The sequence below is a fragment of the Triticum aestivum genome, chromosome 2A, assembly GCF_018294505.1.
Source record: "Triticum aestivum cultivar Chinese Spring chromosome 2A, IWGSC CS RefSeq v2.1, whole genome shotgun sequence".
NCBI classification, from domain to species: Eukaryota; Viridiplantae; Streptophyta; class Magnoliopsida; order Poales; family Poaceae; genus Triticum; species Triticum aestivum.
The window spans coordinates 99,026,959-99,035,593 of record NC_057797.1 but is presented as its reverse complement, the minus strand read 5'-3'; the positions used below and the strand labels follow the sequence as shown (position 1 = coordinate 99,035,593).

General features: G+C 48.5%; 2 pseudogenes; both read right to left on the bottom strand.

The window, feature by feature from the left end:
• Window positions 1–376: 376 nt before the first annotated feature.
• LOC123184904 (peroxidase 2-like) lies at window positions 377–1,972 on the bottom strand (annotated as a pseudogene).
• A 5,013-nt stretch (window positions 1,973–6,985) lies between these two features.
• On the bottom strand, window positions 6,986–8,331 carry LOC123184905 (peroxidase 2-like; annotated as a pseudogene).
• Between the last annotated feature and the right edge of the window lie 304 nt (window positions 8,332–8,635).

Sequence of the window (8,635 nt, the reverse complement as noted above, 5' to 3'; positions counted from 1 at the left end):
CCCGAATGTGAGAGTGGAATGAACAGTTATGATAACCAGATTTGTTTCAAGATTGTGCGCTCTATCCGATGGACAGTAAGGCCGGGGAGCCCCCCTTTTTGAAAAAAAAAATCCGATGGACAGTAAGTCGTTCCTTTTCGAGTGCTAAAAATCTGACTTCGGGTTTTTAGGCTTTTCCTTTAACAATCTTTGTGACCAAGTACAATTCAACCAGCTATTTAATTTAACCAAAGAATGGAGCAATAGCATGCTTCTAGTTAACTAACCAAGGAACCAAAATTCATGGAATCAACAAGAGCGGATGCTCCAAAATAAACTGGTGGGAAACCTAAAACAGTCTGCACACTTGGTTATTAACTACAAATGGTCGGCAATCCTAGTTTTTGACGACCCTACACATCCTCCTGATCTCCCCACTGGCGGCGGTCTTGAGCTCGATGTCCACCATCTTTACCATCACCTTGGCAATCTTCCTCTCCCATCTCCTAGGGATAAACGCGTTCTCCACCACCTTCCTCGCTGTCCGTCTGGAAGACAACAGTGTCGCGTCCGAGGTGAATAGCTCGTGAAGATGGGGCTCATCGGACACTTTCTCTACAACAGGGTGGTGAATGCAGGGTTCATATCGGATGGCTTCGGCGGCAGGCGGTCGATGAAGGACGAGCGGTGGGACACGCCGATGGTGTGCGCGTCGGAGAGGACCACGAGGTCCTCCTCGTCGAGGTTCTTGGCCGTGAAATTGTCGACGAGCTGCGAGAGGTTGAAGAAGGGTGGAGGGATCAAGCGCCTCACTAGCGAGGGACACGCGCCTGTCCAGGCGCCCTGCCGGCATCCTGAAGTTGATCCTGGCACGGCTGAGGAAGTAAGACACGTCTCGAGCAGCAAAGGCGATAATGTCGGCGCAGGAGACCCTGCCAAGGCAAACCTTCTCGAGCGCCTCCTTGGCTGTGTCCAAGGGCGTAGCCAGGCCCCAGGCTACCCTGGCCATGGCCTGGTGTGTGGCAACGCATTCCTTTGTTGATTGATCATTACCGTTGTTTCTCTACAGTTGGCACAGGGCGTTGTAAAATTCTAGCTACGCAACTAGCTGTGTCGATCACTTCGAAGCCACGCAGGCTTGGGAAGTTGGGTGGGCTGAGCTTCTCCGGCTGGGTTGGCCGCTGTTGGGTCGAGGAGGACGGAAGCATGGCAACCCGGTAAGGCGGTAAGAAAACATCACGCGTGCACACACATGTTAATGAATACCTGGCATCACACCGACACAAATGCTAGAAACATGTCTGTACAAACCAGGAAGAAATAAAATACTTATCTGACATCTGAATTGATCGGATTCGGATCCGGCTTACCACTAGCAGTATTATATCCAGTAGTACAATTTTAGCGATCACATTCATGAGGTTTTATGCCTTGCCTAATCACGTGCACATGACAGATATTGTGAAACAGAGATAGCTAGTGATATCAAGCACAGAAAGATTTTTTTTCTTTTCTTGCTAGATGTTACATGCATGAACGGATTTTCATAATTACTGTATCTGGACGAAGCAGTCGTGGAAGTGCATCCGAAATATCCCAGCACCGAGGCCGGGGTTCTTGGACGTGGCGTTCCTCACGGTCACGGCCTCCCTGACGATATTTTCCGCCCGTGGGCACGAGCGCCTGTAGTAGCCGACTCTCAGCCTCCGCCATCCCGCAGACGGAGAAGAGGCTGGGCTCGGTGGACTAGCAGTAGGTGCGGCCATGGTTGGCGGGCTTGGTGATGGGGCGGCAGCAGGGAAGGTGTAGCTCGAGTTAGCAGCTGGGGAGCTCCTGTGGCTTGGATAGGCTGGCATTTCGGCTACCGGCGGACTAGCGTAGCTTGGATAGGAACCTTGGTAGGCTGCCATTTCCGTTGCCGGCGCAGCGGCTTTTTGAGCAGTAGCCACGGCGCCGAGCGATGCAAAAAGATGGCAACGACAAGGTTTGCCATGTCTGAAAGTTTGGTGCTATGCATGTGTACAGCTTCTTTAATTAGTGCATTTTGTAGATCAATTGCTGGAATTTAGTCTATTTTAGGCAGCCCAATAACTATTTTAGAAATTTCTAATAAATCCTAGAGGCCCACTCAGCCCATTTGTGCAAGTCAAAGGATACTACTAAAGTTTAGTCCCACATTGCTAGTTTAGTGGGAGTTGGACCTTCTTATAAGGGAGGTTCTTTCCCCACTTGTACGAGCATGAGAATAAAAGGGATATCCACGCCTCCCGTCGCTGCCCTCACGCCTCCTTCTCTTGCGCCTATAAAAGGGAGGTCGCTCCTCCCAGAGAGACACAAGAGAAACTCCTCTTCCTCTCGCCACAAAGTTCCGACCACTACGCTGCTGCTACGTTCTTCCCCATCCCGTCTCTGTCCCGTACGTGTTCTTGTCTTTCATGTTAAAGGTTCTGCCGCACGGTTCATATATGCAGAAGCTATTTACCTTCTCTCTGTCAGAACACATGACTTGTTTTATCTCTACTATATTAGTCATGCGTTATCTAGTATTTCTTTTAATAAAATTATTTGATAAATTGCTCATATTTCCAACATCAATGTCAACTGGGAACATGGATGGACATGAACAACTCATCGATCCTGCCGGGGTTCCTGTCTATCGCTTCTGCGCCGACGGAGTTCGCTGAGTTGTCCACGAGTGTTTCAGGGGAGGGTAGGTAGCGTAGATAGAAAAGTTTATATCAACATATGATCGCAGTAATAAATTATGCAAAACATGGTTCGGGGTACCTCCAGCATGTGTTAGCTCGGGGCACTTGAATAAAACTGCAACAACTCCACTAAAAAAGGAAATGTGGATTGGCTCCGGTGAAAAATGAACGAAGACTTTTTGGAAAAATAATTCCATATGTGTTCAGCCAGGATTTGAACTGTGATGTGCATCATGCTGCCACGTGATGTACGATGAACATGCTCTTAACATGCATGTTACGATGGGAGATGGCTTTTTTTTCAATGGGAGAACGGACAACAACCTGTCCTTGGTTAGAATTTGGTAGGGCATGTAGTACAATAGTGCTATCTTAGCAGTGTCATGTAGGATAAATGTTGAGAAGGGGAAAAGAGAAAGCAAAGAAAAGATTACTGTTGAGGAAATCGTTAACTGGTAGCTGCTTGGTTGGCTGGCGAGTAGGGAATTAATAGGCTAATTGGCAAGTTAATCGGACAGTTAATCAATTAATCAGATGATTTCTAAGTTTATCGGCTACTCGATGACTCTAAGAATAGAGATTAATCGGCTAGTTAACTCCTTAATTGGACAAATTCTTGAACAGGGAAAAAGACTATGTCTTCTCTTAATTAAGAGATGGTCTCTTAGCAATAAATCTCTCATCACATTTTTTAGGAACTACAGATAAGATTAAGATACCACCCATTGCACATCATTTTTTATTGTCATCTATATATTACAGGATGTGATTAAGATAAAATTATCTTATAAATCAATGTGCACGTCCTTATGAAAACTAGTCCTTAATAGATTGGCGTGTATTAAGTTTAAACTCCAAGTGATTAATAGGACACAGCAGAATAGGAGAAGAGCCTTTTATTGGCATAAAGTAATACATACTCGCTCCGTCCTAGGACAAAGGGAGTATATATATGATAGGAATGCCATGTAAATTGATTATTTTTCTCTTGGAAAACAGGGTTTATCTTGGTCTCTCTGTGCGATGATGCACACGACTATATATTATTAAGAAACTATTCTGGTCTCCCGTCGGCAATGCCGACTTGCCACCAATTCCACCGCATGACACACCTTAATTTATTTTCGAGAAAATTGTACTCGAATTCTCCAAAGTATTTTCACTATTTCTCACTTGGCTCTTTTGATTTGTTTTCATTTTCTCGTTTCTCATATAGCTATTGTTCACCATTGGACTAACCAAAATTGGTAATGTGGCTTCCATTTGTGTTGCCACGTTGGAGCCACCTACTATAATCTATTAGAATAGAAATGAAAGAGGAGATATATGAGAAAAACATTCAGAGAGGCCAAAAGCATAGACCTAAGTTCAGGTAGGCAAATGCGAAATCAATGATAGTTTAGGAGTTGCATTGAAATTAATTTTGATAATGTTGATCATTACATATGACCTGTGGATGTTGCTCTCTGAATTTAGGAGTCTGATCTAGGACTTTGATCCGCTTATGGGACGGGGCGCGTCAAAGACTGAGTCGTGGCTGGAAGGTTCACCTCCAAAGGGAGCAAATCTTTGCTCATTGACTCGCGCCTCTCTAACCTCCCCATGTATATGATGGAGTTGTATATTTTTTTTTCAAATGGTATGCATAGATCATTTGACAAGGATCTACCACGTTTCTTCTAGTAGGCGGCAAATGGGGGCGAGAAATACCATATGGTTAAGTACCGATATATACTTCCCTAAGGATCTAGAGGGTCTATGTATTCTGGCATTCCAACACATGAATATGGCCCTTATGCTGAGGTTGGTGTGGTGGATCCTCACGGGTCAGGGGAGCTTATGGTTGCAGCTTGTTAAAGCCAAATATCTACAAGCTGCCCTCTCCTGGCTTGCGATTATAGGGAGAGGCTCCCAGTTATGGAAGTCTCTCCAATTGATCAAATATTATATTTGCTTGGGTACCAACAAGTCCATAGGCATTGAAAAGGGGCCCTCTTCTAGCTAGAACCATGGCTTTGCAAGTTCCTAATATGCGTGGACCTGTTGCTTTTAGTTACCTCAACCGCCCACAATGGAAGTTGGAAAATCTCATTCTGGTGAACATTTGGCCCTGAGGAGACATTAGCTTCCCAGCGTTGATGCCGAGTGCACCAGATGATGTATCTTGGCGCCTAGCTCCGTCAGGTCTATTCTGTGTTGGCTTGGCATATCGTGACCTATGTCATGCGCCGACTCTTGCATGGATCACTCTCTTTTGAAAAGTGTCGCTTCCGCTGAAAATCAAGATTTTTGTGTGGCAGCTATTGCAGGACCCCTCCCCACGGGACAGACGTAGCAAAGCGGCATGAGCCTAGAGATGGTATGTGCCAGATTTGTGGGGCCTCGAGTTTGTCATCCATATTTTTTTCACATGTTTGTGGCCACTGTTTATAAAGTTTTGTTCGCGAGGCTCTCGGGCTTAAGTGGTAGGCCTTGGGCCTGGGCGAGCTTTTAGGGCGTGTTTGGTTGCTGTCACCAAGTAGAACGTCACGGGTCCGACCCGTTCCCACAGCCCATTCTCGCGTTCGGTTAGTCGAACGAACCATAACCCACCCGTTCCAGGGAACCGAATATTCTCTCATTATGTGGAACGGAGGCGTGCCTCCAAATCGAGCGGACGACAGGGAACGAGCCCTCTTCATCCCGCACGCGCCTCTGCCCTATCCTCTCGCGACTCCCCTCCCTCAACGCCGCCACCCTCCCGCTGCTCCCTCCCTCTCGATCTGCCACCTCCATCCCTCTCCGGCGCCGGCTTCACTCTCCTCCCTGCCATCTCTCCTCTGTGATGGCGCGCAGCAGCAACCTGGTGGTGACCTAGCAGCGAGTGGAGATCAGGCATCGGCGGGGCAGGAACAACCCAGCGAGGCAGCGATAGAGGAGGGAGCGACCGGAGGTGCGGCTGAGGCGGCCGGATCGACAAGTAACAGCGGCTGAGGCGGCCGGATCGACAACTAGCAGCGGTACATTTTCCACTCCTCCTTTGTATATCTTTGTACATGTTGATGTCTAGGCAGATTTTCTCTCTGTGTGCCATGTTCCTCCTCTATTTGTGTCACATATATGTGCTTGTGTGTAGTAGCCAGATCCATAGTTACCCAAATCTGCTATCAATGTGTGCTGCTATGTACGACCTAGATCCATGGTTACAAGTCATTGCTAGCCATATTTTTGATATTATGCATCAATTGTAGATGGTCATGAAGATGAACAAGAGAAAAAGGATGGCTAGGGGAGCTGCTGTTTTTGTTACACTAGCTGCAATGGCAGTCATTGTTCGGGCTATAATAAGGAAGAGAAGACCCAATGCATGAAATAGATAGAATCAGATATGATTATTTGAACCAAAAAATTTGGCAAAGTGATGTGTTATGTAAAAACATGCTAAGGTTTGAAAGAGCTGCCTTCTTTCGCTTGTGTGGCATATTGAGGGATCGGAAGTTGCTAGAAGACAGTGCACATCTTAGTGTGGAGCAACAATTGGCGATGTTTTTGCATACAATTGGGCATAACCTTCGGAACAGGGTTATTTCGGCCAATTTTTGTAGATCATATGGCACAACCAGCGTATACTTTAGAAAGGCTCTTCATGCCATAGGCGAGCTCCATAATGATTATATAAGGCCACCATCATTGGAGACCCCCTCAAAAATTGCAGGAAATCATTGTTTCGACCCATATTTTAAGGTAATTTCAGAAACTATTCCTTAGCTATCTAGGCTATATGACATGCCATTTAATACTGATCAATATATAGGATTGTATTGGAGCTATCGATGGTACACATGTGCGGGCAGGTGTTACCAAAGACGTGGAGCATTCTTTTCGTGGTAGGAAGGCCTATACCACTCAAAATGTGATGGCGGCAGTAGATTTTGACCTCCGCTTCACATATGTGTTGGCTGGTTGGGAAGGGTCCGCACACGACGCAACCGTTTTAGTTGATGCATTATCTCGTGAGAGAGGCTTACAAGTACCACCGGGTAAAAAGTTGCCCTAGATATAAATTCTCCATATGTTACTGCCTTAAGAAACCGCTGTAACCAATATTTGTTTTAACTTTCTAGGGAAGTACTACCTAGTTGATGCCGGTTATGGAGCGAAGCCTGGTTTCTTACCACCTTTCCGTGGTGTGAGGTACCATTTGAATGAGCGGGGTAACAATCCGGTCCAAAATGATAAGGAGCTATTCAACCTTAGGCACTCATCTCTACGGGTGACGGTAGAGAGGGCTTTTGGATCTCTCAAGAGGCGTTTCAAAATTTTAGATGATGCCAAACCATTCTTTACTTTCCCAGTCCAAGTTGACATTGTTATAGCTTGTTGTGTTTTTCATAATTATGCACTATCATAATTATGCTCGGGATAACCGTACCGGTAGGAGAGACGCCTCTTCTGGTTAGGATTTGAGGTGATGACCTAGACCTTATGGACCATGCGTAATAGGATGGTTATCGAGTAGGTCTTTTGCGGTATGCCTGTGACTCCGTGCTTAAGTTTCTGGCCTTCTAGCAGGACTGTCACCCACTCTTTGGACAACGGGACAAGGATCAGCTAGGCGGCATGATTGATGATCTGATTGCGGCAGGCCGCGGTCTTCCTTCACCTCCTAAAGCATCTTTCCTTGAGCTATGGCATCTTCTGATCCAATCTCCCTCAAGTACGTTCCGCTTGAGCACGCTATGGCACGCTATGGCATCTTCTGGCAGGCCGCGTCGGAGATGAAGAGCACGTTCCGCTTGAGCAGGTTGGTGTAATACATGTTGTCCATCCGGTTGGGGGTGACGATGTCCTGCGCCACCGTGGGGTCGTTGGTGAAGTTGGGGCTGACGGGGCACTTGCTCTGCAGCAGCCTGGTGAGGCCGGGGTTCATGTCTGAGGGGTTCGGGGGCAGGCGGTCGGTGAAAGAGGAGCAGTGCGACACGCCGATGGTGTGCGCGCCGGAGAGCACCACGAGGTCGTCCTCGTTCATGTTCTTGGCCTTGAAGCTGTCGACGAGCTGCGTGAGGTTGGAGAAGGGCGGGGGGAGGAACTGCAGCGCCTCGCTCTCGAGCGACACGCTCCCGTCGAACCGCCCCGCCGGCATCTTGTAGTCGATCCTGCTGCTGCTGAGGAAGAAGGCGGAGTCGCGTGCGGCGAAGGCGATGACGTCGGCGCAGGAGACGACTCTAGGGCAGATCCTCTCGAGGACCGCCTTGGCCGCGTCGATCACCTCGAAGCCGCGCAGACTGGGGAAGTTGGGCGGGCCGAGCTTCTCCGGCCGCGGGTTCGCCGGCGTCGGGTCCAGCAGCACCGACGCGTCACAGCCCTGCACAAGCCAAATGTTAATCACGTGATCGTCGATCTACGTGCATGAAAAAGCAAGCAGTTAACAGTACGCGGCCACGTACCTGGACGAAGCAGTCGTGGAAGGCCATGCGAATGATGCCGGCGCCGAGGCCGGGGTTCCGGGAGACGGCCTTGCCGACGACGGCCCTGACGATGATCTCCGCGCGGGGCACTTGCGGTTGTAGTACCCGACCCTCACCCTGTGCCCCGGCGCCCCCTTCCCCTGGCATGTCACCGCCAGGAGCAGCACACACGCGATCCAGATCGCAACCCTACCCATCCTTGGACGATGAGTGTGTGTGGGCGGCAGGAGACTGGAAGTGGAAGCTGCAGTGTGTGTGGTTGAGGTGTGGAGTCGCTGCTCCTCGGCACGTCCATTTATATGCGCGGGAGTGGAGAAGAATTGGCAGGGGTTTGTCTTGCCGGCAGAGCATGTTCCCTGTCTCTAGGAACATGCGAGCACAACTCAGCATACATCCAATAGAGCTCCGGAGCGCTGACTTCAAGGAAACCGGGTTGGTAATCTAGGCTTGAATGGTGATGTAGGCATGTGCAGATCTGATCTGGCTGGGACGACTGGGTTT